The sequence below is a fragment of the Colletes gigas genome, unplaced genomic scaffold (assembly GCF_013123115.1).
Source record: "Colletes gigas isolate AHSC1104 unplaced genomic scaffold, ASM1312311v1 Colletes_gigas_Sc00008, whole genome shotgun sequence".
Classification (NCBI taxonomy): domain Eukaryota; kingdom Metazoa; phylum Arthropoda; class Insecta; order Hymenoptera; family Colletidae; genus Colletes; species Colletes gigas.
The window spans coordinates 8,005,484-8,031,858 of record NW_025106637.1 but is presented as its reverse complement, the minus strand read 5'-3'; the positions used below and the strand labels follow the sequence as shown (position 1 = coordinate 8,031,858).

General features: G+C 38.5%; 1 protein-coding gene across 4 annotated transcripts in view; it reads left to right on the top strand.

Moving 5' to 3' along the window:
- Positions 1–26,375, top strand: part of LOC122396804 — a 346,801-nt gene that overhangs the window by 76,750 nt on the left and 243,676 nt on the right. For all 4 annotated transcript variants that reach the window (XM_043395502.1, XM_043395501.1, XM_043395499.1 and 1 more), the window contains exon 3: positions 10,884–10,981. The gene's annotated coding sequence lies outside the window, so the exon portion shown is untranslated. The remainder of the gene's footprint in view (positions 1–10,883; positions 10,982–26,375) is intronic.

The window sequence follows — 26,375 nt, the reverse complement described above, 5'->3', positions numbered from 1 at the left end:
ATTTTTTTTTTTCCTCTTCTTTTTTTTTCTCCTCTTTGTCTTCCTCCCCCCAAACGCGTTTCTTTCTCCCTCGCTCTTCATCGACAGACGGATTAATCCAACATGGAGAGCTAAACAAGCAGAAAGTACGCTTACCTGCCGTCGTATCGGCGGGAAAGAGGAAATATCTGTAGAATTTCACTCTCGGCCCGTCCGGTAATCCCTGGTAGGCCGTTTGAACTGGACGTTTGAATGGCGCGGCTTATTAAGATCCATGTTTTTCGTGGCAGTCTGGACGGTCCCTGCCCCATGGCGAGTTTTCAAATCGTGAGCAAAAGAGCGACAGTCTGATAGCGTTTGAAGTATTATGCGTTGTTAGCCCGGATTACCTATTCCGCATTTTCGACGATTTCGTTTTCGTTCTGTTCCTTTTGTTCCCGTGATTCTCTCCGTTCTGGCGTTTTTTTTTCATATATCAATTTTGCTTTTTTTTTATATTTATTGTTGGCTTTAATTGATGGCTCGATCCCTGGGTGGACTCGTACGTGTCCGATCGAACTTTTTTTTTGTCAGGGGAATCGATCCGGCAATTAATGAGCGCCCCGTTATCAGATTATCCGGGAGCAGTTTAAGTACTTGTTTTTATCTCGAGCGTTTTTAATGGGATTTATTCGATTCAAAGCTGACAGTAATCTTTTCGTACTGTGGGTTTGTTTTAAAGTCTGCGACGAGGATTTAGTTAACGATACGCGCGACGTCTGTTTTTGTGGTTCCGGGGCTTTCCAGTTATTTATTTATGGACAATACTGTTCCGAATCCTATTTAGGCAGCTCGGAAGAATTGGAGATTTGCCTGTTTTTTAAACAGCGATCGATGCATCGTAAATCTTCGCACAGTCGATTTTGCGCGGGTCGTATATACAATTCAAAACACTGTTCGAAAACCTTCTATTGATGCCTTCATGATAGAAAATGGTGCTTTAAAAACTAGTGACGACACGTTTAAATACAACCGTTAATGAAAATTAAAAAAACGAAAATTTGAAATCACTTCGAACTCAGAAACCAGCCATTCGAAACCGTTTTGAACGTAAAGTACATCGAACAAAAATTCCCCTGACCCGTAAACTCGCAACTCCGCGGGCTAACGAATCGGCAAATTTGTTTAACTCGGCCAAAATGTTTTTTTCATTTGCAAAAATAAACGCTGCGATCGTTGCATTTCGCTGGTCGAGTACACACAGTAGTTGGTAACGTCGGGATATCGATCCGATAACTATTAATTGGAAGAAAAAGAACAATCGTTTCGTTGGTGGTTGGCGCGATGCAATTAAATAAACATTCGAATCAATTTCCACGCATTTACGAAACGCCCACGAAATTTGCAGCGTTCGGTGCAGCGGCGTCGTGTATTCGAACCGGGTATTTACCGGGCAAGCAGAATTTTCGCGGTTACCATATCAATGGATGGCCACAATACGCGCCCTCTCATTAACGTTTTATGATGATCCAGCTGCTTTCAAATGTGCCGCCGCCAGGTAATAAATTCCCTGTCGCCATCAACATTAAAAGAAATAACCGTGCGATACATCTTCCTGTTATACGGTTGCGTCGCTTTATAACTACGATATTCCGTAGCTGCGGCTCGTTGCGTGCGGGCATTTTGTATTCGTGGCGTGCACAAACTTAGTTACCCGGGGATCAATTCCGGGGGAAGATGGCGATTGGGGCGAGACCCGTGGTTTGGACATGCTCCCGGAACGATGTCTAATTTCTTTCAGCGGGAACAAATATTTTAAGATCCCTCGACTCGACGTTTCGCAGATCCTTTTTCGAAGGGTCGATGCGTTTCAAATTACGTTCATCCTTTAACGATTTTTTGATCACGATGCTGCTCTCAAGGTAAACACGAACACGATCCTACTGAAATTATACTGAAAACTACACGAATACTTTCAAATATTCATTAAACAATAGAAATAGCCTCGAGGTGTTTCCAACAATATTTTATTTTTGTAAAAACTACAACATCGAATAAAAATGATCAGCGAAGTCAAACGTGCACTTATTCGAGAAATGCTGAGCTTCTAACAATATGGATAGAAGCGAAGGTGACGTATTGTATGATGATGGTAATCCAAGACCATTCAGTTGATCCAAGCTCATTAAGCAGCAGAGGTACAGACGACAGTGACTGATGTACCTAGAACAGGATAGTGCAAAAATACAATTATCTCATAAACATACACGATACACGTTTAAATATTATTTCATCTCCTATAAAGGCAAGAATTAAAAATGTTTTTTTCCCTCCAGTATGCATATTCGGAATTTAAACGCAGAACGCGAGATTAGTCCCGCGAAGCAACATGTTTTCCCAATAAAGGGGTCTTTTCCGTTTCGCAATTTTTCAAATTGCAAAACAAAGGATCGCCAACGAGGTCGCGGTAAATTTTAAATGTAACATCGCCGTTCGACGTCGGGCAATCCGGATCCAGTCTAGACTTTTTTGTTGCCCGGCGAATACCACCCAACGGAGAAACATCTCGAATTGCAATTCAGCTTCAACGGCGTATCGCGCGTCGTTGCGAACCCGTGCTTCATAAAATTTTAACTCCCGTTGCTCTCGTTCTTGCGCCCGATATTCTCGATAACGGACCCATCCGCGTAAAACTCGCGATGCACTTTCCCCGGGGTCGGGACTCGGAGCGGTTTCGACCCCGCAACAATTTATCCGTGTTACTCAAACGCTACCTACGACGTCGAATTCTTCTAACTTCGCCTGGGGATGCTTACCCATCGCGTTTTCCACCGCCGCTTTCGCCGGATCTCGTTCGTGGAAGGTTCGCCGCTGCTCCGCAACTTTCTCTAATAAAGGATTTATTGCACGGCGGGAGCAACTTCAATTTTTCGGGGCCACGCGGCGAGACTCCAATTTGCCAGATTCGCCGGGGAAAACGCATTTTCGTACGGTGGATAAAAAAAAGAATCGACCGGAAGACGAGAACTCGTAGACAACGGGACGGTACGAGGCGCGGAAAAGGAAACGATGAAAATCGTATCGCTGGCCTGGCAGGTATCACGGTTGTATGACGTTTCTCGCGTGAATTGTCGAGTCAGCCGCGAGCGCAGTCGAGGACAATTAAACCCCTAATTTTCTGGATGTCGTGCGCACAAGGTATTACGTTGATCCAAGTGCGACTGCCTAGCTACTGACGTACACGCCGCAACCTTGGTGGCGGACGACCACGCCGCTGGGAAGTGACAGTAGCTAATTAATTAGTATCAAATGTAACTCCCTCCGCAACAGTATTCTATCCGCCATGCCACTAGTTACAATGCACGTCATTTGATACAGTCAGTGATTAAGCGCGCAGATGGAAAATCCTAACCGGTTCGCAGTCGGCGTTCATGCGAGCTCTATTCGCGATATATTATTAATCGTGTTTTCGGATACTTTTTTAACGGGAATTTCTCATTATTTACACGGAGTAAATACCCTGTAATACAAAGCCTGGAACAACTTGGCTCTTTGCGTGAAATTTATCTATACCAAAATTGAAAAATTTCAAATCGTTCTGAAAAAATTATTTTCGGTCGAGACGATCAATTCTAATCATTTTTGGCGAATAGACTTATCCTCGAAATCCTACCCACTTTCGAGAAAAAAATTTATTACCGAAAATAAAATGTCTGACCAGGAATAGGTATTCTACTGAAATGTTTCGTCCAAGAAAAAAAATTTCAAATCATTCTACGAAAAATATTTTCAGTTCCGGGGGTCAATTACAATCATTTTTTGTGATTAGACATACCCCTGATATCTGACCCACTTTCGAGAAAAAAATTCGAGTAGGTGGAGAAATTTTTCGGCGAAAAAACATTTTTTCAAATCATTCTAAAAAAAATATTTTCGGTTGCGGGGGTCAATTACAATCATTTTTGGTCAATAGACACACCACCGAAATCCTACACACTTTCGAGAAAAAAATTTATTATCGAAAATAGAATGTCTGACCAGGAATAGGTATTCTACTGAAATGTTTCGTCGAAAAAAGAATTTCAAATCATTCTAAAAAAAATATTTTCAGTTGCGGGGGCAATTACAACCATTTTTGGTGAATAGGCATATCCCTGAAATTCTACGCGTTTTCGAGAAAAAAATTCCTGACCGAACTCTAATTTCTGACAAGAAATGATGCAGTGAAATTTCATGCGTATCTTTAAAACGTCATAACTTTTGAACGGATTGGAGGATCCTAATGTTTCAAACGGCAAACAACGCGTATTTTGATCAAGAATGTGTAGAAATTCTAACAATATTAAAAAAGTTGTTCCTTGACCCCGTAAAATGACAAAAACTCCATAAAAATGGTCCAATCTTCAAACGTCCATAACTTCTACAATACTGAATGTATCACAATGAAATTTGGTATGGAAGTAGAGTTTATGGATACCTACAAAAAAGTACTAAACAAAATTTCCGTAGAATGTCAAACAAATTTATTAAAAATGGAAAACGAATTTTTAAGAATAATCGACAGGTAGGTGCTTAAATTTTTTGGCGAAAAGAAAAATTTCAAATCATTCTGAAAAAATTCTTTTCGGTTGAGGAGATCAATTTCAATCATTTTTGGCCGATACACATACCCCCGAAATTCTACGCAGTTTCGAGAAAAAAATTCGAATACGTGGAAAAATTTTTCCACGAAAAAAAATTTTTTGAAATCATTCTGGAAAAAATATTTTCGGTTGCAGGGGTCAATTATAATCATTTTTAGTCAATACATATACCCCCGAATTCCTACACACATTCCGGGAAAAAATTCGTTACTGAAAATATGTCTGACCATAACTAGTCTGACTGAAATTTCATGTGTATGTTCAAAGCATCATAAGTCCTAAAGAGATTGGAGGATTTTAATGTTTGAAAATGCAAATAATGCGTATTAATAGGGCTGTCTTTTAACGAAACCTCAATCAACAAATTGCTATTCTTAATTTTCGTTTTATTTTGGCTTCCAGAATCTGCCATTAAAATTTGTTCCATATTTGGCCCAACACTCTGTGTATGTACAGCTAATGATCCATTCTAGTTACAAACAATGAAATAGAAATATTTGTCATTTTCACCAGAGTTTGCATACTCGTATAAATATTTGAAAAGCATTTCATTTATGCATATTAGACCTTGTTTAATACAAATCGAATGATTCATTTATTTGCAATATGGAAACAACTGGTTGTTGTAACGGTTATTCAAAATTAATTCGATACGTTTATAATACAAATTTTCTTACAAATAAAAATACAGAATAAAGTATAATTTCTCGAGTATCGACTAAAAAATTAAAAATAACACAGTTCGATCGGAAGATAGAAGCGAAAGAAACTCGGAGGGTTGGATGTTCCACGTTTATCGTTGCGTTTGGCGTGAAACTGGCCAAGCGAAACGTCTTAATTACTCGCGACGCGAGTCTCCGAGCGCAGGTCGGTTTTCTTAATTCGAAAGAATGCCAGACGCTATTTGTGCACACGGAATGTTGACCCGTGACACGCAACACGCGCAAATTTAAGACACGACGCTATAATTAGTTTAGCCGTGAGAATAAGAGGTTTCGGACTGCCGGTTAAACAGGCTATTAGCAGCAGCTGTTACGTGACATCGTCGCCGTCTTGGACACTATTTGATGTCGCGGCTTTTACGTGTTCGTCCTCTTGCCCCGTCCCGCCTATTTTCCATCTTGTCGCAACTTCTCGATACCGGTTTCTTCGCCCGTGTTCAATTTTCCTTCGCACCGAATGACTCCCTGGAGGGGACCAGTTTGACTAACTTAGCATGAAATTATCCAACGACTTTGAACCACGTCCAGCAAGCAGCCACTCCCCCTTCCATCTTCGTTCCGAATCGTAACAGTAGCAGTTTCACACTCGATAGCTGAACTATCCGGTTCGGTTAAACGTTCAACAGGGCACGGGCATATCGCAGCGGTTGCTTGTCCGGTGCAAGGCGTTGCAGTTGCAGGTACAATTCCCGCGTGCATCAGGAAGGAGCAGCCAGAGAGACGGAGACGTATCCGTCTGTCTGTGTACGTATGACCCCCGTGGCTATCGCGTGCAGTAATAGCGGCGAATATAGTGTACCAGTCAAACGCACACCGTATTGATTTTAATACCACGCCAGGAAGGCACAGGGGACTAGGAAACGCGAAGAACAGGCGAAAATAACGCTGGCTAGTCCGCTATCCAGATGCATAGTGCTTTCAGTTTATTGTTAATTAAAATATTTCGAATGCACGTTATCAACTCAAGCATCCAGGAGGTTTAATTTAAACTATTTTTCAGAAATAAGATCAGAGAAATTATTTCTTAAAATCTAAGCAGCCCTTGGGAGGGGGTCAGAATATAAAAGAATATTTCTTTTTTAATTGATAGCTTAACGTCGAGTCGACAACAGGGTCATCAGCGACATAGATTATTATTCATAGATTCGTATTAGAATATTAAATGTTCGTAATCAAAAAGGAACGTCTCGAAATGTGTTTCATCGCGAAGAAGAATTTGTTTCCATCAAAGATAGAACCCATCGATGTTCTCGACGATATTCCGCGCGAAAGTAAAATATGACCCCCGAAAGAAAAGTTTGCTTATTACAATATTCGACCGTTCCGAGCGAGCAAGGGATTCCTTCGATATTTTTTCCTGTCATCAAAGTCAAGTTAGGTGCAGGAGAGCACCGTGTACGCGAGAGCGGAGTCTACCGTCGGTCATTTTGCGTTCGCGTTGCATCCATCGAGAAGGGTGCTCGAGGGGGTGAGAACCGGCGACAGGAGGACGCTACAAAGGCGCGCCGAAGGATGCCGATATATTCCCGAACGGGGGTAGGAGGGGGATGACGCTTTTACAACATCCATAAACGCCTCGTGTCGGCGAGACTGCGAGAAGGCACCTGTGGCTGATGCACGACGCGACGTCGGCCGCAAAGTCTGTCGCTTTGCGTACGCCAACGGCGCGTTAAGGATCTATGGAAATTTCTTGGCTCGTACAGCTCGGCCATTGGCCTCCAAGTAACGGAGAAAATTGTTCTGTATTCGAAACATCGTGTTAAAGGTACGAGCGGCGTGTTAACTCGATACGCGTATACGGAAAATGAGCCTGCTCGATTTTCAGTGAACACTGTTGGGAGGACTCGGTGAACGACGCTGTTCTTAAAATTACCAGCGTATAATTGCCCCCTTGAACGCCGTGTTAATTATCCGTGGTCGAATTACTTCTCACGGGGAACTGTTATGACAAGGCCTACTTTTCAGATCAGAGTTCGTTTGCCTAGTTTTTGAAAGACAATTCACTCAAAACAATCATTAAAGATAGACAGAGCCAACAATATGGCTATTTCAATTATTCCGTGGCCACTTCGCGCATGCTTCGAAGCAAACTGCGTAATCATTGCATATAGATCCACATCGTTATACCGAGAAAATCCCCCAAGACGTCTTTCGAATAAATCGTCTGCTTCGTAAATGGATTTAATTGCTCGTTGTACTCAAGAATTCAGAGTAGAGGTACGTGTGTTCGAAATTTCGACGAGTTTCAACTACTTGGACTTTGCAGCGTATTAGCATACGGCGTGCAGGTATTAAGCACCCCCACTCGACTAGCATTTAATATTCCGCGGAATCGTTGACTTTCTACGTTTGCGGTAAAATCTACAGTGCCTTCCCCGAGGATATTTTGAGAAAATTTGTGAAACAAACAGCAATCGATGTTTTTTTCTGATTTTGCCAAATTGCTCTTATCAAATCGTTTCTGAATGTGGGCTAACGAGTAGCGGGAAGTAGTGTGTCGGAGGGGAGGCACGTCGCGGTCGGAATTAATCCGATTTGCCGCGGGTGAGGGAAGTTGAAGTTGGAGAATTTAATGAGAATTAATCGAGTCCGGTGTATTAGACGATTGATGGAGACCCGGTGAGACAATATGGACGGCTGTTGAGCGCTTTAACTTCTAATGTTCCAGGTTGAGGACGTGAACGATGGTTGAAACGCAATTTCTGACGCCGTGGAAATTTATAGCGGGACGCGAAGAATTCGCTAATAGGGATTTAGCCTGAATGCTTCGAGTCGTGTCCGGAATATAATTAACGGTGGAAACTCGAGTTAGACGCGGAGGGGATGAGGTGGGAGGGGGAGGGGGGGGGGTCACTACGCGTTTGTAACAGCTCATTGGGTATGCGGACTGTTTTGTCCCATTTTCCGACCTACCTGCTACGATTTAGTAGGACATTTTTTCCCGACGTTAATTTGTGTTTTAGTTCCCGTCGGGAACAACAGCGAAGCGACGACAGTGGAAATATTTTTGTAGGGAGAAATGCTTGGAGGAAATGCAATTACTTGGCCGACTCTTTTTGATTCGTACGGTTTAATCGCTTCGCCGTACAATTACGCGCAGTTTCCGCCCAGTATTTTCGTATAAAATATAAACGCTTTTGTTCGCGAAACGAAGGCATCCGGCGCTTGACGAAGTATTGTTATAATCAAGCGAATCAATTTCAATGACCGTTCGTTTAGGCATTGTACGGTTCGCGAACAGTCGAAGGACAGCCAAACGCCTCGAAAACAGTCTTTTGCTCTTTGAACAGCTTTTTCGTAGTTGTAATTATCTGGGACGCGTTTTTCTTTGGAGTTTCGTGAGTTTGAAAAGCGTGGTTATTACAGGTAGGAACATTTCGCGAAATGTTTCAAGATTTTGCAAATACGTATATTTTATTAAAGGCGTTCGAACGCGGTACATTGTAAAATCTTCATACTCGGGTCCTTTATATTCTCCGTAACAAAATTGACACGGTGGAAGAAGGTAAAGTGCTTAAAATTGTGGCGACAGACCGTGGTCGAGTACCTTCTTTATGAAAATTGGTACACTCGTAAAAAATGTGAGATGTCTCGCGAAACATTGTGCTCTAATGCTTCATGCAGATGCATGCTGAAGAAAAATGCAACTTCGTTATAAAAATAAAATTATATTTCCATTCTTTTCGGGTGCATAGCTGAATTTATGAAAATTAGACGTTATCGTATTCATTGTACTCTTTCGTAGCTCTTATCAATTTCTAGATACAACCCGTTCCAATTATACACCCTGTACGATTCTAGCTTTCGTTTTTAGGAAATTGTACGTGAAAGAAACTTTGGTAAACGGTTTAATAATCGCGCCAGACGATTTCGCGGATATTTGAGGTCGACGGTAAGTAATTAGAAATAATTTCGCCGAATTATTTGCGAAAGGAATGGAACGGTAAACGAATGGTATCGATAAACTTCGAACGTAATTGATTGTAGCGATGACGCTTAATGTTTCCAGCTACATTCTACTCGATATTAAAATTGATCGTGGCATTGAACCGTGTGCCTCCCCCGTCTGTTCATGGCACAGTGTTCCACGTGATTGGGAAGCTTGATCAAATAACGTTCCGAACATTTTCCGTACATGTCCGAACAATGGTGCAGTTTAACTGGCAGCGTATGAATCCAACCGAACTCGGCACGTCGCGATGAGTACGCGATAAAACCAATGTCGACAACGTGTTTACAGTTTTATGGGGTGTTGGCTAAATGCAACGCGGTGTACAGACCTTAATAACTCTCGCGTGATACGGAAATAGAAATACGGCGGAGATTTACTGGTGTGCAAGTATTACGTTCTCTATAAACGGCGATCGCGCGTGCGAGAAATTTACATCCGTTCAGTTTAATTGAATCGTTTATTGTTCGAAGCATTTGGAAAGTATAGTTATTAGAACACCCGTTCCAATGGAGCTTTGCACAGTGTTCACCGAAGTGGCCAGAGGTTCACAGGGGAACGCCTTATCCTAGCCTCGAACGATGTTTCTTAACGCAGAGAAACATGGAAAACAATTAGAATGATTTTAAGTAATATATAAAATTTGTTAAAATTGACACTCGTTTCTTTCCATTAACCCTGGGAGCAGCACAATGTTTTTTCAGACAGCCACACCGGAGTTTTTCAAGTTTGTCCGCGAGCTGTGCAACCTCTGAATATGCAAAACAATTCTGTAAATATTCACCGAAATACTTTCAAGCATGCAGTTTAAGGATATGAAATTGAAATATTCAAAAGGAGTTGAAATACCTTTTTATTTGCAATTACCTTGCAGTGCAGTAAAAAAAGCAGTGTACAGAAAAATAGTATTTATGATATACAGTGAATAATGAAAGACGGTTTCATGAATTTATATTTACAACGTAAGGCTTTTCGAGAGGGAAGTGCCACTTACACGAAGTTTTAAACACCTCGATGAACAGAGACATTAACCAGATTTCTAGAATTCAATTTTTCTACAAGACGATTGTCACGCATGGGCAAATTTTATTCCACATTTTCCATGAATTTTTCTCCACTTTGTGTGCGACTATTGCATATTTTTCGCGGTCGTGTTTGCCACGAAATTCCTACTGGAAGCGTTAGAGAATAAAAATGTTGGAGAACTCTCGGCGTGTCTTTCCGTGTTAAGTCAAAAGGAACGACGCTTTTGGTGGTTCTTTTTTATTTCTGCTTGATGTTGAAACCGTTCCCGCGACCAAAATGCAACAGAAAAATATATAAATATACCTTACGTTGAGCTTACTCCGTGCTATTAAGTTTAAGCAGCTTCCAGTGCAGCGTCGGGGAGATATGATATTAATAGAGTGTACTAGTCTCCTGCACTTTAATCAACTAAAACTCGAATTTAGATGTACTGTCATTAACGTCTCGTAAGCGAGAAAATATTTTATATTTACTCACATTCGGGCATTGAAATATTTTATTTAAAGGCAAATATAATGGAAGTTTCGTTGCGTGTAATCGATTGGAAATGTTTTAAAATACATGTTTGGTGTTTTATGATTGCAGGTTCCAATTCGTTTGCGTCATCAAGAATTCTTTCTGAAACCCCAGTTCGAACTGCGTGGGTGCTTCGACTGTGTATGTGCAAGTCTGGTGATCCATAGGTGAGTTTTCTGATGCAAAATAATTTTTAATACTGGTTCAATTTAATTTTTATAATAGTAGTTCAATTTTGTATATCATAAATATCTCAAATACTTCGGACAAGTCCTAATATTTTCTCCAAAGAGGAAAGCATACAGTCTATTATGATCATTTAGATTTTTCATTATCTTTTCGATTTAGTAAGAAAAAATTTATTCGACAGAAAGATACAAATTTTAGGAATCATTTTTCCATTCATGGGTGAGTTTTTTGATGCAAAATAATTTTTAATACTAGTTCCATTTAATTTTTATAATAGTGGTTCAATTTTGTATAACGTAAATATCTCAAATACTTCAGATAAGTCTTAATATTTTTCCTCAAAGAGGAAAGTATACAGTCTATTATTATTTTTCATTATCTTTTCGATTTAGTAAGAAAAAGTTTATTCGACAAAAAGATACAAATTTTAGAAATCATTTGTCCATCCATAGGTGATTTTTTTGATGCAAAATAATTTTGAATAGTAGTTTAATTTAATTTTTATAATAGTAGTTCAACTTTGTATAACATAAATATCTCAAATACTTCAGATAAGTCTTAATATTTTTCCTCAAAGAGGAAAGTATACAGTCTATTATTATTTTTCATTATCTTTTCGATTTAGTAAGAAAAAGTTTATTCGACAAAAAGATACAAATTTTAGAAATCATTTGTCCATCCATAGGTGATTTTTTTGATGCAAAATAATTTTGAATAGTAGTTTAATTTAATTTTTATAATAGTAGTTCAACTTTGTATAACATAAATATCTCAAATACTTCAGATAAGTCTTAATATTTTTCCTCAAAGAGGAAAATATACAGTCTATTATTATTTTTCATTATCTTTTCGATTTAGTAAGAAAAAGTTTATTCGACAAAAAGATACAAATTTTAGAAATCATTTGTCCATCCATAGGTGATTTTTTTGATGCAAAATAATTTTGAATAGTAGTTTAATTTAATTTTTATAATAGTAGTTCAACTTTGTATAACATAAATATCTCAAATACTTCAGATAAGTCTTAATATTTTTCCTCAAAGAGGAAAGTATACAGTCTATCATTATTTTTCATTATCTTTTCGATTTAGTAAGAAAAAGTTTATTCGACAAAAAGATACAAATTTTAGGAATCATTTTTCCCTGATATTAGGGCACATAAATTAGCAATGTCAATTTGTTTTCTATTTAATATCTTTTGAATAATAATACTTGATTGTATTCGAACGAAGTGTTCGAACATTAAATTAATTAAATGGCCTCGATCGTAGTGCTAGGTCGTCAGAAACTAGGTTAAGGTCAGAGTGGAGAGTTACCGAAGAAAAGCGGAAACTGAAAGTGCGAAAACATCGTCGTGGTTTTACACCAGCCACTTGGGCATAATCAAGGGGCGGAAAAGTTGAGCGTTGCTGGCTAAAAGTGCTGCTTAAAATTCAAACGCGGGGCATATGTATACGAAGCGAGGAGCGTCCACTGATTCGTGAACGATGATCAGGGAAACGACGGAAGAGTTTAGGGACATAAAGGGGAGTTTATGTCCCGGGAACGCGGTTGTGTGCGACAGTAAACGCTTTATTACTGCATCAAAGGGAGCGTTTACGAAAACTGGTCGCGTTCGCGATATTTCGCACATCCTAACGCATTAATATCGTATGAAATATTCCGTTTATGCCTGCCCGTAACTGCAATTTATTTCGATAACATGCAGCCGCTTATTCACACACGATATACAATAGCATGTATTCATTATCGTACGTGCTCGTGCCGACAAAAATTAAGATTATAGTCGCATTTTCATTAGAAAACATATTTATTCACTTTCACCGTCTCGTAGAATAAAATTAAAGTAATGGTAATATTTTACACGCCTGTGAGTAAGTAGAGTATATCAGTGGAATCAATATTTGAAAAAATGTTAGTTTTATGAAAGGAAGTTGATATTTTTCTTATCGGTGAACGACGAATCCCTTAATTTTTATGCGGCGCGGGCAGAACTCGATTAAGATATAACAGTTTCATTTAAATATTCGTGGAAGATAAGAAAATACTCGGTATAATTTTTAACTTTTTTTTAACACTTATCTTTCGAGAGTAAACTAGTTATTTCAGGAATACTAGCTTCCACGCTAACGTGAAAATGCCTTGTTTCTTTAATAATTACCTATCAAAGTGTATTGAATTCTCTGTTTAGAAGTAAATCAAAGACTCGCTGGATTTCTACGCGACGAAACTAAGGTAACGAGCGATGTCGTGTAATGAATGTATACAAAACGGGGACAAATTGAAACTTTTTATGGGAAATTTAACTTTAGGGCCGGTAAGACAGGGGGAATTGCAATGGACAGGGAGGAGATCGAGTATTGGATTACGATAGAATGATTGCACTCTTAATTAAAAGGGGTGGCACAACCCCGTTCGCGTTTCCACCGAAGTGATTAACTTACTAAATCCGAGTTATATGCTCTTATTGTCGTACGGGTTCATAAAGCACGTGTACGTTGCTCTGTATTAACGCGTCGATCGAATCAATTCGCGCGGGTCGTAAATAATCGTGTCTTTGGTCCGTCACGTAGCGAATATTCGTCATTCGACCGCGATCGTGGACTACGAACGACAGGCACGGGAGGAAACCTAATTTCGAGCGCGACGATAAGTCTCCGTAAACGTAACACGAATTAATGCAACCAGAGTATTATTGTCTTAATACCCTTATTTATATTCATCTCTTGAGGGACAGGAGTTGCGGGACGCGAAACGAGCGGAAACAACCCTTTCTTCGTTGTTACCGTGAAAGGCATATGAGTTTTGGCTGAGCAAATGCGGAGGTACAACAGTTTTGGAGTTGAATCCTCTGTTATCTTATTTCGTACATAAACGATGTACATGGAATTATGGTTGTCGGTGCTGAAAATTCGGATGGTCTTTCGTCGGGGTCTCTAAATTAGTAACAAAGGTTCAAATCGCGGTGAAGCAGTACTCCAGATTCCAGGGACCGACGGGTTGGTAAATAAATTATACTTCGTTAGGAATATTTGATCCTCCGCTTCTGAGAGAAAATAATCTTCTCTAGTTAAATCCTTCTTTAAATTTTAAATAATAATACGTTAGTCCGTGTACAGTCGTCTGATATGGCAGCAACGATTTTCATAGCGTTCATCGTGTCCGAATTGTATCGAAAATAACGCGATAGGGAATGTCGCGAAAATTTAGTTGCAAAGTATCTGGTCCAGAGGTATGTTTCATCAGCGGTCGCAATTAACTACGGTGTGTCGCGTTGTTGGGTGGACGGGTACAAGGAAAAAGTCTGAGGGAGAACGTGAAACTGTAAAGGTTGTCAGGCCGTGGCGAAGTTGTCGCTATCAGCGAAAAGGGGTAAACGCTTCAGCCCAGTTGGCTAACGCGCCGAGAGAAATCGATGGTTAATGGACAAAGTTGACACCGTTGCAACATCCCGAAACTGCTTCGGGAAACTACCGACATTCGTTTCACTTAGGCTGCTTTGCTCGGTTCTCCCTCCCTTCCACCCCCTACGCCAACCCCCTGTTTCCACGTTTCTCTGTATTATCCGATACACTCGCCGGCTCATTCGTTGAACCGTCGACTTTCGGTGACTCTGTCGTTGAATGGGGAAGAACGAAGTGGAGAGTTCACGGTTGTATAGATTTTTTGGTACTGTTTAATGGGTATTGGACGGCGGTTAAAAGCTTTTAACGGGATCATGGATTGTTAAAATTGACAACGAGCAGGCAAACTGAATTTACGCCGATGGTGGGCTCGGGGACGCTTCATATTCGCGAGAGAGTTACGCGTTGTGAAATATATTTCGTATTATTACTATTTTGCGAGGGAAGGGTTGGGAAACGTACGCTTTAAATTCAATCTTTTTCTTTTCTTATCTCAAAATTAATTTGCATGACTTATATTTACAATAAACTGGGCTACAAAGCAAAGTAATACAAATATTTTTCACAAAATTGTCTACAAGAGATAAATTTTTTGATGGTTGTTCAGAGTATCGTAAGAAGATCATATCGCCAGAAATTTGTGGGTTGTTTAAAAAAATCGCTTAATCGGCGCAATTTGCAGCGTTCGAGGGGCAAATTGATCGAACTAGGCGAATTCCAGCGCGCCCTGTTTCGTTCCCCGGCTGCAGCTTTAAATTGTCGATTTGAAGACGGGGAAGGGCCGGGGCGATCCAGAAAAGGGCGGACACGGAGGAAAGCAATCAAGAGTCAGTAAAATTTCGGGAAACGGACCCCTTAACGACAAACCAATATTGATGAGTAAAACGGTTCCAACCATCATCAAGCCGTTAGATTAACGTCCGCGGACCTGGGACTTCATATTACGTTTCCGGGGTTGTTTGTTTCCTCCCGCGACTCTCGTTTCCGACGATGCACTGCTTGTCGAGAGCTTTCGCGCGGCGATTTGTCGCAGCTAAATGCAATTGTCCCCTTATTTCTTCGATAATTGCGAAATCGGCTGATGAAACTGGCTGTACAGGTCTCGAATTACCCTCCTCGATTCTGTTGGCGCACAGCCCCGAATGGGCAAAGAGGGAAAATTATTAATCATCCACCGGACGTGTGTGGAATGCTGAAACGGCAACGCGACGAACAGTTTTACATTGGAAACCAAAGTCGAATCAAACACTTTTATTTAACCCTTGAATCCTGGGCCACTGATCGAAAAATAGTGCTCACCGTTATTGTTTGCTTTAATCTCAGAGAAGGATGGCAAAAATCAGCATAAATTCGTCGCAAAAATATTCGGGACACTCAATTGTATTCTAGTTAAATTTTATGAATGGTTCATTCAAAATTTAATCAAATCGTAAGATGAAACATTAAAGAAGATTTCTACAGAAAACTGTCTGACTATGTACGGAGATGTATCACTTATTTTTGTCGTACGAACGTGTTTTGTTTACGAATATCAAACTTACGCGTTGCAATTGCATAAAAATGATCGATTGCTACCAATTGCTCTTAAATGAATAGAATTATTGCACCAGTTTCTTAGCTCGTTAAAGTTTCGCGAACTTAATCTTATCGATGAATTTTTTAATTCTTCGTTTCAATAGATTTAATGAACTCGCGGGAAAGGAGTAGTTTCGAGTTGATTCGTTTAAAAATGAACTCGTTTCGGAGTAATTGAGTAATCAGTTTTAATCAATCTCGCGTCGAATCAACGTCTTGCATCTCGGGCCGGATCTCGCGTGATAGGCGGGACGGGTATGACGTAAAATTAAATTAGGTTTACCTGAATCACTGCGAAGCGATTGTATCGCGACCGCGGCGAGCTGAATCTCCACTTCTTTTCCCCTAGACACTTACCCAGCGAGTATGTAATTCTGGCCAAAAGGAAATTTGCATTTTTCCGCGTATGAACGCTCCTTATCTCGCTACAGTTGCGTCGTGGTCTTCTTGCGTTCTTTTAAACGGTTCTTTTCTGGATCAACATAATCGTTCCTTCCACTCCCATATTTTAATTTCGGTCGAGGACGTATTTCGAGAGCAAAAGGTTTGCAAATGCAGCGTTTCAGAGATTTAATCGTCTTCGACCTGCATAAGGCTTCGATAATAATTTTTAATTAGAAAAATTAATTCTTCTGAATTAGTCTTAAAACTATTTACAATCTGAAACACGTCCGCTCTGAAAGACAAATTTTGTCTTGGTAAATAGTTTGCAATGTTAAGAACGATTCTTTTTATTTACGACGAAGGATCGTTTCCTGAAACTTGTCGATTAATTGAGTTAATCGAAGACTATTAACTTTCCACACGAGCTTGGCTTTGATCTCTCGGTGGATCAGCCGATCCATCGCGACGCGGAACTTGTAGGAAAGTTGTTTACCACGTCGATCAAACATGCACAAAGGCTGGACTGTTCCGAGTGCATCGGTCGCCTGGACAATAATAGAAGATGCACTATGTTGAAAGGCTAGAACTTTTTCACTTACGAGGCTCGGCAAAGACACGAAGTCGTTGATGTTAACGGAAGAGAACGATCATAATATATGTACATATGATAATCAAGTAATCAAATTAATATACCACAAACATCGATAGGTCGAAATTGAAGAGGAAAGTTAGTATTTGTTTTATTATAAAAGACAACGAAATGAAATGCACATTAAAACATTGTAAACAGAAGTCAATTGCTGTCGCGTCAGTGATCGTCGAAATGCATTTTAATTTAATAATACTGTTTCTAAAATGTTTTCTTTCGCTTACGTCGATCTTCCCGTCCCTCTAACGCTGTCAGCGCTTAAAAATTTAATGGCACTACGTCTCCCTTCAAATATGCGCTGTCGTAATGCAGCAGCTATCTTGGAAGCTGCGCAGAACACAGTAAACTAAACAGAAATGTTTAGATCCGCGGGATAGCGGTGCAAAGTATCTAAAGCAAAATTCAGCGAAGTGCGATTTTTCTTCTCTTTGTTTACTAAACGAATCTTCGTGGCAGGAAGTCACAAATTATGTGACTATTTTTAAGACTCTTAACCCACTACGATTCACGATGTATCTCGCGAGCAACGCGAGTATTCTTATCTTTCCGGAAATCGTAAATTGAAACGATTTATTAGCGGTTATTAATCATCATTAACTCGAAATCTACCAAACCTGTTTTGTATGTATCAAAGAATGAGATATGTTCCCTTGTAAGTTATTAAACTACTAAAAAGTCAATACTTCACAGGCTGCATTTAATATGTGCGTTAAATCATTGTTATCTTTTGTTTAAAATGACTTTCTTGATATTGTTTGCCATTGAAAAATAGCTTCTATAAATTTTGTTCCATCTTTTATACGTATTTACGAACCGTTCCCCTAAGTTAATATTTTTATGAGAAAAGGTTGGTTTCCGCTTTTTCTCCTTAGCTTTTATATTCGTTCCTTTGAAAGAACGACGAGTTGTTCGTTCGCTGGCTCTTATATCGATTTTCAAGGCAGTGGTTTTCGAAGTTTTCGGATATTCTGACCGAATGATTCCTGCAATTTCGCGTGCTCCTCGATCAGAAATGAGTTGCGGCCTTCTATTTTTACCCGATGTTGACATACATTCGTATATTTTTCTAATTTTACCAACTATCGCGTGACCAGCTTGCTATTATTTTAGAAGAATACACCTCATCACGGAAATAATAATTTTCTTGTTTATCTCCACGCGGTGTATTTTATATTTTTGTTGCAACAAGGTAATTCAAGAAATTGTTTCCAATTTATTCCCATTCACAGTAAGGATACCAACTGCTTCGTTATTTGCTTGCTATTTGAAACTGTAAACAATGTATATATCGTAAATTAAAGTGTTACGTTTTCTAATAATATAGAATACATTCGCTTCGTGATTTTAATAATATTTCTTTTATTATTGAGCTCAAGTATTAATCATTTACCAGTGACTGAATAAGTAACCAATTTTATTCCAGTGCCTGTTCGAAAATGTTTACAGAATGTAACGTAAAATGAATAATATATTTTTTAAAGATTTTATAACTAAGAGGAGGGGGAAGGGGGGAAATGATTGCTTCCGTCGTCGCTGCTGTCCAATTTTTTCCCCAAGCCTCTTACAGCATCTTCTAGTCCGTGTAATTGAATAAAATTGCCTTTTCTCTTACATCTTCTCTAAGCAATTCGTCCCTTTTCGAGCTCATGTGATCATAAAATTCTGGATCGACGCGAAAGCGTATTATCGCGTACAAAAATACGTGTAATGACGCGAATTGTATGTACTTTCCCACCAAACAGATTTTTATTAGTGAGAGAAACGTGTACTTATTTTTTGGTGATTACAAACCACAATTTTTTAAGTTGAGAAGATCTTCTACGAAGCTTCCAATTTAAGTGGTCTCTCGATCTCAGCTGAATCGTTTTACTTAATGTTGATTTCTACCAAATTGGTAAATGGAAATCAACTTTCCTTTAACACGTTGACTGTCAGTCGAAAATCCTAAAATTGTTTACGAGACCAAAACATTCATTTCAGGCAATTGTAAACTACGCAACTTGAAAGTTGTCGTAGTAGTCACTTTTGTAACCTCGTTCAAAATTTACGAAGCCTATTAAAATTTATTTTTTTTAACATTTCAAGTTAAGAATTCATTGTTGTAGCTCTGCTGTTAAAAGTTCTGTTACCCATATACAGGGTGTTCGGCCACCTCTAGCAAAAATTTTAATGAGCGATAGTAGAGGCCAAAATAAGACGAAAATCAAGAATACCAATTTGTTGATGGAAGCTTCGTTAAAAAGTTATTAACGTTTAAAGTGCCGCCCTTACTGAATTTTTTTCTCGAAAATGCGCAAGATTTCGGGGGTATGTCTATTCACCAAAAATGACTGTAATTGAACCCTACAACCGAAAATAATTTTTCCACAACGATTTGCAATTTTTTAATTTTCTCGAATAATTTCACACCTTCTCTATTTTTTTTCTCGAAAGTGGGCAGGATTTCGTGGGTATGTCTAATGACAAAAACTGATTGTAATTGACCCCCGCAACCGAAAATAATTTTTCCACAACGATTTGCAATTTTTTTTCTCCGTTGAAAAATTTAGGCACCTAATTGGATTTTCAGTAAGGAATTTTTTTCTCGAAAGTGCGTACAATTTCGGAGGTATGTGTAATGATAAAAAATGATTGTAATTGATCCCCGCAACCGAAAATAATTTTTTAGAACGATTTGAAAAAATTTTTTTCGCCGAAAAATTTCAGCACCTACTCGATTTTTTTTCTCGAAAGTAGATAGGATTTCGGAGGTATGTGTACTCACCAAAAATGATTGTAGTTGACCCCCGCAACCGAAAATAATTTTTCCAGAACGATTTGAAATTTTTTAATTTAATTGTTAATAACTTTTTAACGAAGCTTCCATCAACAAATTAGTATTCTTGATTTTCGTCTTATTTTGGCCTCTACTATCGCTCATTAAAATTTTTGCTAGAGGTGGCCGAACACCCTGTATAGGTTTGTCAAAAAATAATGCATTGGTGCATCGATCGAAAGACGACTTAATCTTGTTTGCCTATGGTCTTTAATTTCTTACTTAACACTAGAACTACCGACAATTATAGTGTGTTTATTTGTATCAAGGAAATTGAAACGATAGGTGCGTGAAGAAATGTATAATGCAATGGAAATAAGTATTTATTCATTCTCTTATAGAAAATTATGATAAATTTCCAAAAATTCAGTCGAGCAAATTTTTTACAGGTTTTATTAGAAATTACGAATGGGTCATTTTGATTGGTTTGGTAGTTCTATTGTTAAGGGGCCATTCTACCTTGTAGGCACGAAAAATACATGTTTCTTTGTGATTTTTTTTGCGGACTATTAAAGAGCGATTAATTCCGTGTTTTCTAGATACATTTATTATATATTTAGCTATATTTACGAACTTTTGCAACACATAATATTTATTGATTACGCTGTTTTTGTTGATCAACAAACAACAGTTGTTACAAACGGCGTTGTAGTTATCCGAAATCCAAAAACCAACGATATTCTTAATATAGACGAGTGTGGTTATAGCATGAACTAAGATCTTTTCAAAAAAACAAAAAATGGCAAAATGGCATTTTACGAAAAAATACTGAATATTTTCATATATTGTGTTGCTTTTTTGTTAATAAAAAAAAAGTATTGCATATATCGCAATTATCCTAGTTCATGTTATAGGGAGAACAGTTCTAAATATACTTTATAAATTTCATGTTGATATCTTGAATAGTTTTTCCGTTTTCACATACACAGTGCCGAAAAATGTAATTTCGAGAAAAACAGGTTTAAAGTTTCACGTCCAGTTGTTTTTCAAATTTCAATGTAATATTTGGTAGATATATTTTCGAGACTGTATCCAGCAAAAAAACATTCGATTTTTTTAATCCCACAAAGTAGAAAGGTAACTTAATAAAAAGTTTTATGTCCAGTTATACCTGCGCGCGGTACATTACAGCAGGCTATAACTTCGTTAGTTTTCAGAATTTCAATTTAATATTTGATAGATATATTTTCGAGATTACATATTAAAAGAAAACGCAAAAAAAAATTCGATCTTCAAATCCCACAAGGTAGAAAGGTCCCTTAACACTTTGACTGCCACATCACCCATATATGGGTGACAGGATTTATCACTATGTTACTAGAAAAATGAATTCTCAAGTTAAGACGTCGAGGCAAATAAATTTGGATAGAATTTATAAATTATAACAAGGTTGCAAAAATAAGTACTCAAAAAAATTCTCGACTAAATCAAAATTTTACTTTTGCAGAATATTGTACGGTATTGATTTGGCAGTGAACGTGTTAAAGCATTTAAAAAAAACAACGAACTAACGAAGGATTACATAAATTTTCAAACAATCACACTGACATGTATCATATAATCGTCAGCTTAAACCAGCAGAGGCCCCAAATAATCCACTCGAGGATTAATGAAAATACGAATTTGATCCGTTCAGTGATTAGCGTTGCGTTTGAAGACTTACGCATCGCCGTGTAGGGGTTGTAGCCGCCCACGCAGCCAGTCGACGCCGTAACAATATCTTTCGTCGGTGTGATATTGAAATTTGGGTATCGCCGCGTAGCTGTAACTTCTTCCGAAGCAGCGGCAAAGTTTAAACGGGTGCCACGGGTTCCCCTTGTTCCTAAGTAACCGCCGGAAACGACGCGGCGTCGGGCGAGGGAGGGGGGTGGGGTGGGGGTTGGCGGAAGCAGTGTTTTGCCGCGAAACGTCCTGGAAACTTGACGTTGATCGGTGCAGGTCGGGGCCTTGGCAGCTTTCAAGTCCGTGGAACTTTTTGAAGTATCGCGGCACGACTCGACCCGGCCCGGTTCGATCGATCGGTGCACGCGCGTAACGTTGCAATCGGCGGCCATTATATCGATCGTTCCGGAGGGAGATTTACCGCGTGCATGCCAGCCGTGCCTTCTACGAACATATGTCATGTTATTTACGAGCTAGGCATTACTCTCTGCCCGATTTACTATATTTTATGTTACGTGGATGGACTCGCAATTCTTTCAAATCGGCCGGACCTGCAATCCGGTCACGTCGAGCGCGCGCGCGCAACGCCACCCCCCTCGCGCTACACACAGAAGTGCGTGCGACGTTCTTCGCACCCCCCCAGCGATTATGTGCACCGCACAATGTATCCATTCGTACCTACAGAGTGTCCCACGACTAATGGAAACCCTTCTAAGGGGTTGATTCCAAGAGGGTGGTCTCCCGTTTCCTCGGAACGACATTCTTAATTCGCTATATTTGCGTTATTCTCGGTAACGCTTCGATCGCCACGTCATCCACTAGGTATGGAAACGATTCTCGAGTTGGAAATGTGAAGGGGATTAAATTTCAGGTTACGAAATTAAATATTAAGAGAAATTTCAAGTTGCGTGTAGTTTACGATTTTCTTAAGTTCCGGCCTCGTAAATAATTTTACTTGTTTTGGTTTGGCAGCCAACGTGTTAATAATCAATTTGAAGACGTTGGCACGGTTGTTTTTAATCCTGGATGTGCAAGGTGCTTATATTTCACGCAAACGCTGAGGCCAATTTTGTTCGAAGGAAATTAAGAAATCGTGTATGTATTCGCAATAAAAGTTCTGGATAGAGTGAATGTATATTGGTTAAATACAATATAGTGATTTTAATATTAGTGAATTTAAAGCTTTGAATTTAATGTAGTGAAGTTTTGTGAAATTTCGGGGGTGCATTTCTGGTCTCACATTAGATTTTCGGTCAGGAATTTTTTTCTCGAAAGTGCGAACGATTTCGGGGATATGTGTAATGACCAAAAATGATTGTGATCGACCTCTGGAACTGAAAATAATTTTTTTAGAACAATTCGAAAAATTTTTTTTCTCCGAGAAATTTCAACATCTACCTAAATTTTTTTCTCGAAAATGGATAGGAATTCGGGGGTATGCATAATGGCCAAAAATGATTGTAATCGACCTCTGCAACCGAAAATAATTTTTTTGGAACAATTTGAAAAATTTTTTTTCGCCGAGAAATTTCAGCACCTACCCAAATTTTTTTCTCAAAAATGGGTAGGATTTCGTGGGTATGTGTATTCACCAAAAATAATTGTAATTGACCCCCACAACAAAAAATAATGTTTCAGAATGATTTGAAATTTTTGGTTAAATATAATATAGTAATTGCGAAAATGAATGTAAAGCTTTCACAACAGTAATGTGGTCAAGTTTTGTGGGACGCCCTATGTATGATTTTTATATCCATATTCCATCCGTGACACCCTCCCTCGCTTGTCACGACGTGAAACGATTATTTAATTTAATCGCCGTTGATTCGCGAGTTTCATTATTATTCCACTGTCGCTTCCGAGTTCATTTGTAATTCCTTCGTAGAAAGATTACTGTTTTTATTTGATAATTTTGCTGGTGACTGGCGACACGGAATCATGGAACGCAAAAACTAAAGCTGTGTTCACCTAATAAAAAAGAAAACTCGTAAATATAATCATAATTAATGTTAGTATTCGTAACAAAATTTCTGGAATCCGTCAGTGCAAGGATCTCATTATAAAACGTGAAAATTTGACTGTTTCATAATTGAACTATATATGTAAACTATTCTTTAATACTAGAACTACCAAACCAGTTAAAATGACCCATTCCTAATTTCTAATCAAATTTGTGAAAAATTTCCTCGATTGAATTATTGAAAATTTATCGTAATTTTCTATAAGAGAATATATAAACACTTATTTCCATTGCATTATATATTTCTTCGCGTACCTATCGTTTCAATTTTTTGGTACAAATAAGCACACTATAATTGTCGGTAGTTCTAGTGTTAAAAACGTACAAAAATGTTACAGTTAAAAAAAAAAAAAAACACGAAGAATTGATTTATCTATTACGATACTATTTCTCAGACAAGTGACAGTATCCTTATATCATTAACCAATAATTGCTACGAATAAATTTTCATTTCGTTGACGCATTCACACAGAAATATTAACTACCCAAATCGATAAAATGTCCAGAATGAAATAAAATTGTAATTTTTGTCTCAAATTATATTTCAATAATACCCAATTAAAATTTAAAGACGAAATATACCCACGTACGAAGAAAGCTTCATTTATTTCGGATATTATAGGGCGATATAAATGTTTTAGCTCGAGAGTGTATAAGGTGAAAGATAATGTCCACGGTAAGTCAGAAATCGAATGTTCTCGTTTCCTTTCAAGCGTGTAAAAATTCGACGGATCAGGTTCTCGAATTGCATGTCGAGTGATTGAAAACTTCTGAATGACAGTTCCAGAATGCATCGTAGTTTCCGGACTGATGCGGGGACATATATTACCTTGAGAGACGTTCACTATTCTTTACAGTGACTGGCCGCCTTCCTCGAATGGTGACCATCAGACACTCGAGATTGGTACCCGTAATCCATTGATATATTTCGCTGAAAGACTTCAAAAGGATAAAGCTATCGCGTTATCAATTTTATTCTTGGATCCCACAGTCACTTCTTGATTGATCGAAACGACACAGAATTTCAGAGATGTTCGTGGAAGAGGTAAAAGTTGAGTGCCAAAGATAATTTTGCAAACAGAATTATCTTTGATTCTTGGTGAACCTTCTTTTTATCAAATATGAGTTTAACGATAGAGTTGAAAACGTTTTAAATAAAAACAAATGATATTGTTTGAAAAGGGTTTCTTTCATTTTCAAGAAGCAGAATTAATTAACGTGGTAATTATAAATACGCACTGATCCTTGCTGAAAGTAAATTATACTCCGTAGGAGAGAAGCCTTTTTTCCACGGGTTAAATCGCTGCTCGAGTGTTTGACGAACTGTAGTCACTGCAAAGTGGCAGCAAATCGCTGTGGGGTTAATTCCAAAATTTGCTATCCTTTGACCAAACGATATTTTTAATTAAATATTCCTTCTTGTCCAAATAGATAATTGCATTTCTTTTGCTATTTCTATCAACTTCCATCTTCAAGCAAAATAGAATAAAAATAGAAACCGTAGAAATTATTCATGGTTGTGAAACCAGAATTTCTGTGTATATTCTATTTTATTTCCAACCAAAATACGTCGGTTAACAAACCACACGGTCGACTAACTTTTCTACGTCATATTGTAAAATAATATAACGTTCAGACTAACCTAAATAGTTGGAAAGTGTCGTGAAAATTGTTAGAATCGATGAACGGTAAGGTGCACCGAATTATTTTCGGAAACAATAAATTGTCGGTAATAGCTGATCGATTAAACGCGTGATTGATACAAATTGCCAGCGTCGGTGCTATTAGAATTTATCTGCTATGATAATTTGATGAGCAAAATTTTCACGGGTTTGTCCATGGTCGCGTCGAAAAAATGTTGAACGTTACCGCGCAATTTCCAGGAAAGTTAATCAATTTCGTACGCCAGGAGCACGCTCTGAACAACATTCGATATTTTCAATTTATTAACGACTACACCGCCGGATTATGTACACAAAGATGGCGCGTAAGTGATTGATGTTTCCGCGGACGCAACGCTCCTGACTTCGGCTAGAAACATGCAAATTTAACAGGACTTATCCAAACTTGCTGTAAATTGATGGAATAAAGTTGGACATTAAGTAAACAAAGTAGCTTTACGCGCCGCGTAAACTTTACGCAAATTATAAAGCAACCTTCCCCCATTATGCGTTGCCCTGTGTGTTTAGAAGCAAATTAACCCCGACGTCACGATGATTACAGGTATGCAAAAGTTTCGCTTTTACGGTATCGTGTGTCAGCTCATGCATCCCCTTTAAAATTATTTCGTAATGGGTGTATTGTTTCGCACGCGTTTCGCTCGAACTCGCGGAACAAAATTTTTTATTTTTTCTCCGCGCCTCGTGTCCATGAAAGCTTTCTGAACTTCCCGAGTTCAATTTTGCTGTCTAACGATGTACACGTTGTTCATTATTAAACGTCATTTTGCCGGAGCGATCATTAATCATTCGGTTCTAACGTAGGCTATTAATACTTAATTTACCGTATAATTCAGTAACCGATGCGAAATAAATAACCGAAACCGCAACGCTATTTGCACGCCTAACAAAATAGAAGAATCATTTCCTATTAATTCTGCTGGGACGTTCTTGTTTCTCACTGACGCAGTGGACAGCCTGAATCTTTTATTTTCAATGTTTCCAACGTTTTAGAATGTTTTAAGAATTGTATTATCGTGATAATATCTTTTTTATACAAAAAAGTGATTTTTCACTTGAAATCAATTGTGCTTTTAAATACGTGAATTGGTATTCACAAATGACTTTCAATACCTCAATATTTCAAAGAGTGACAATTAATTTTCCCCCATACAGAAATTCTCATAGTGGGGCATGGGTAACAA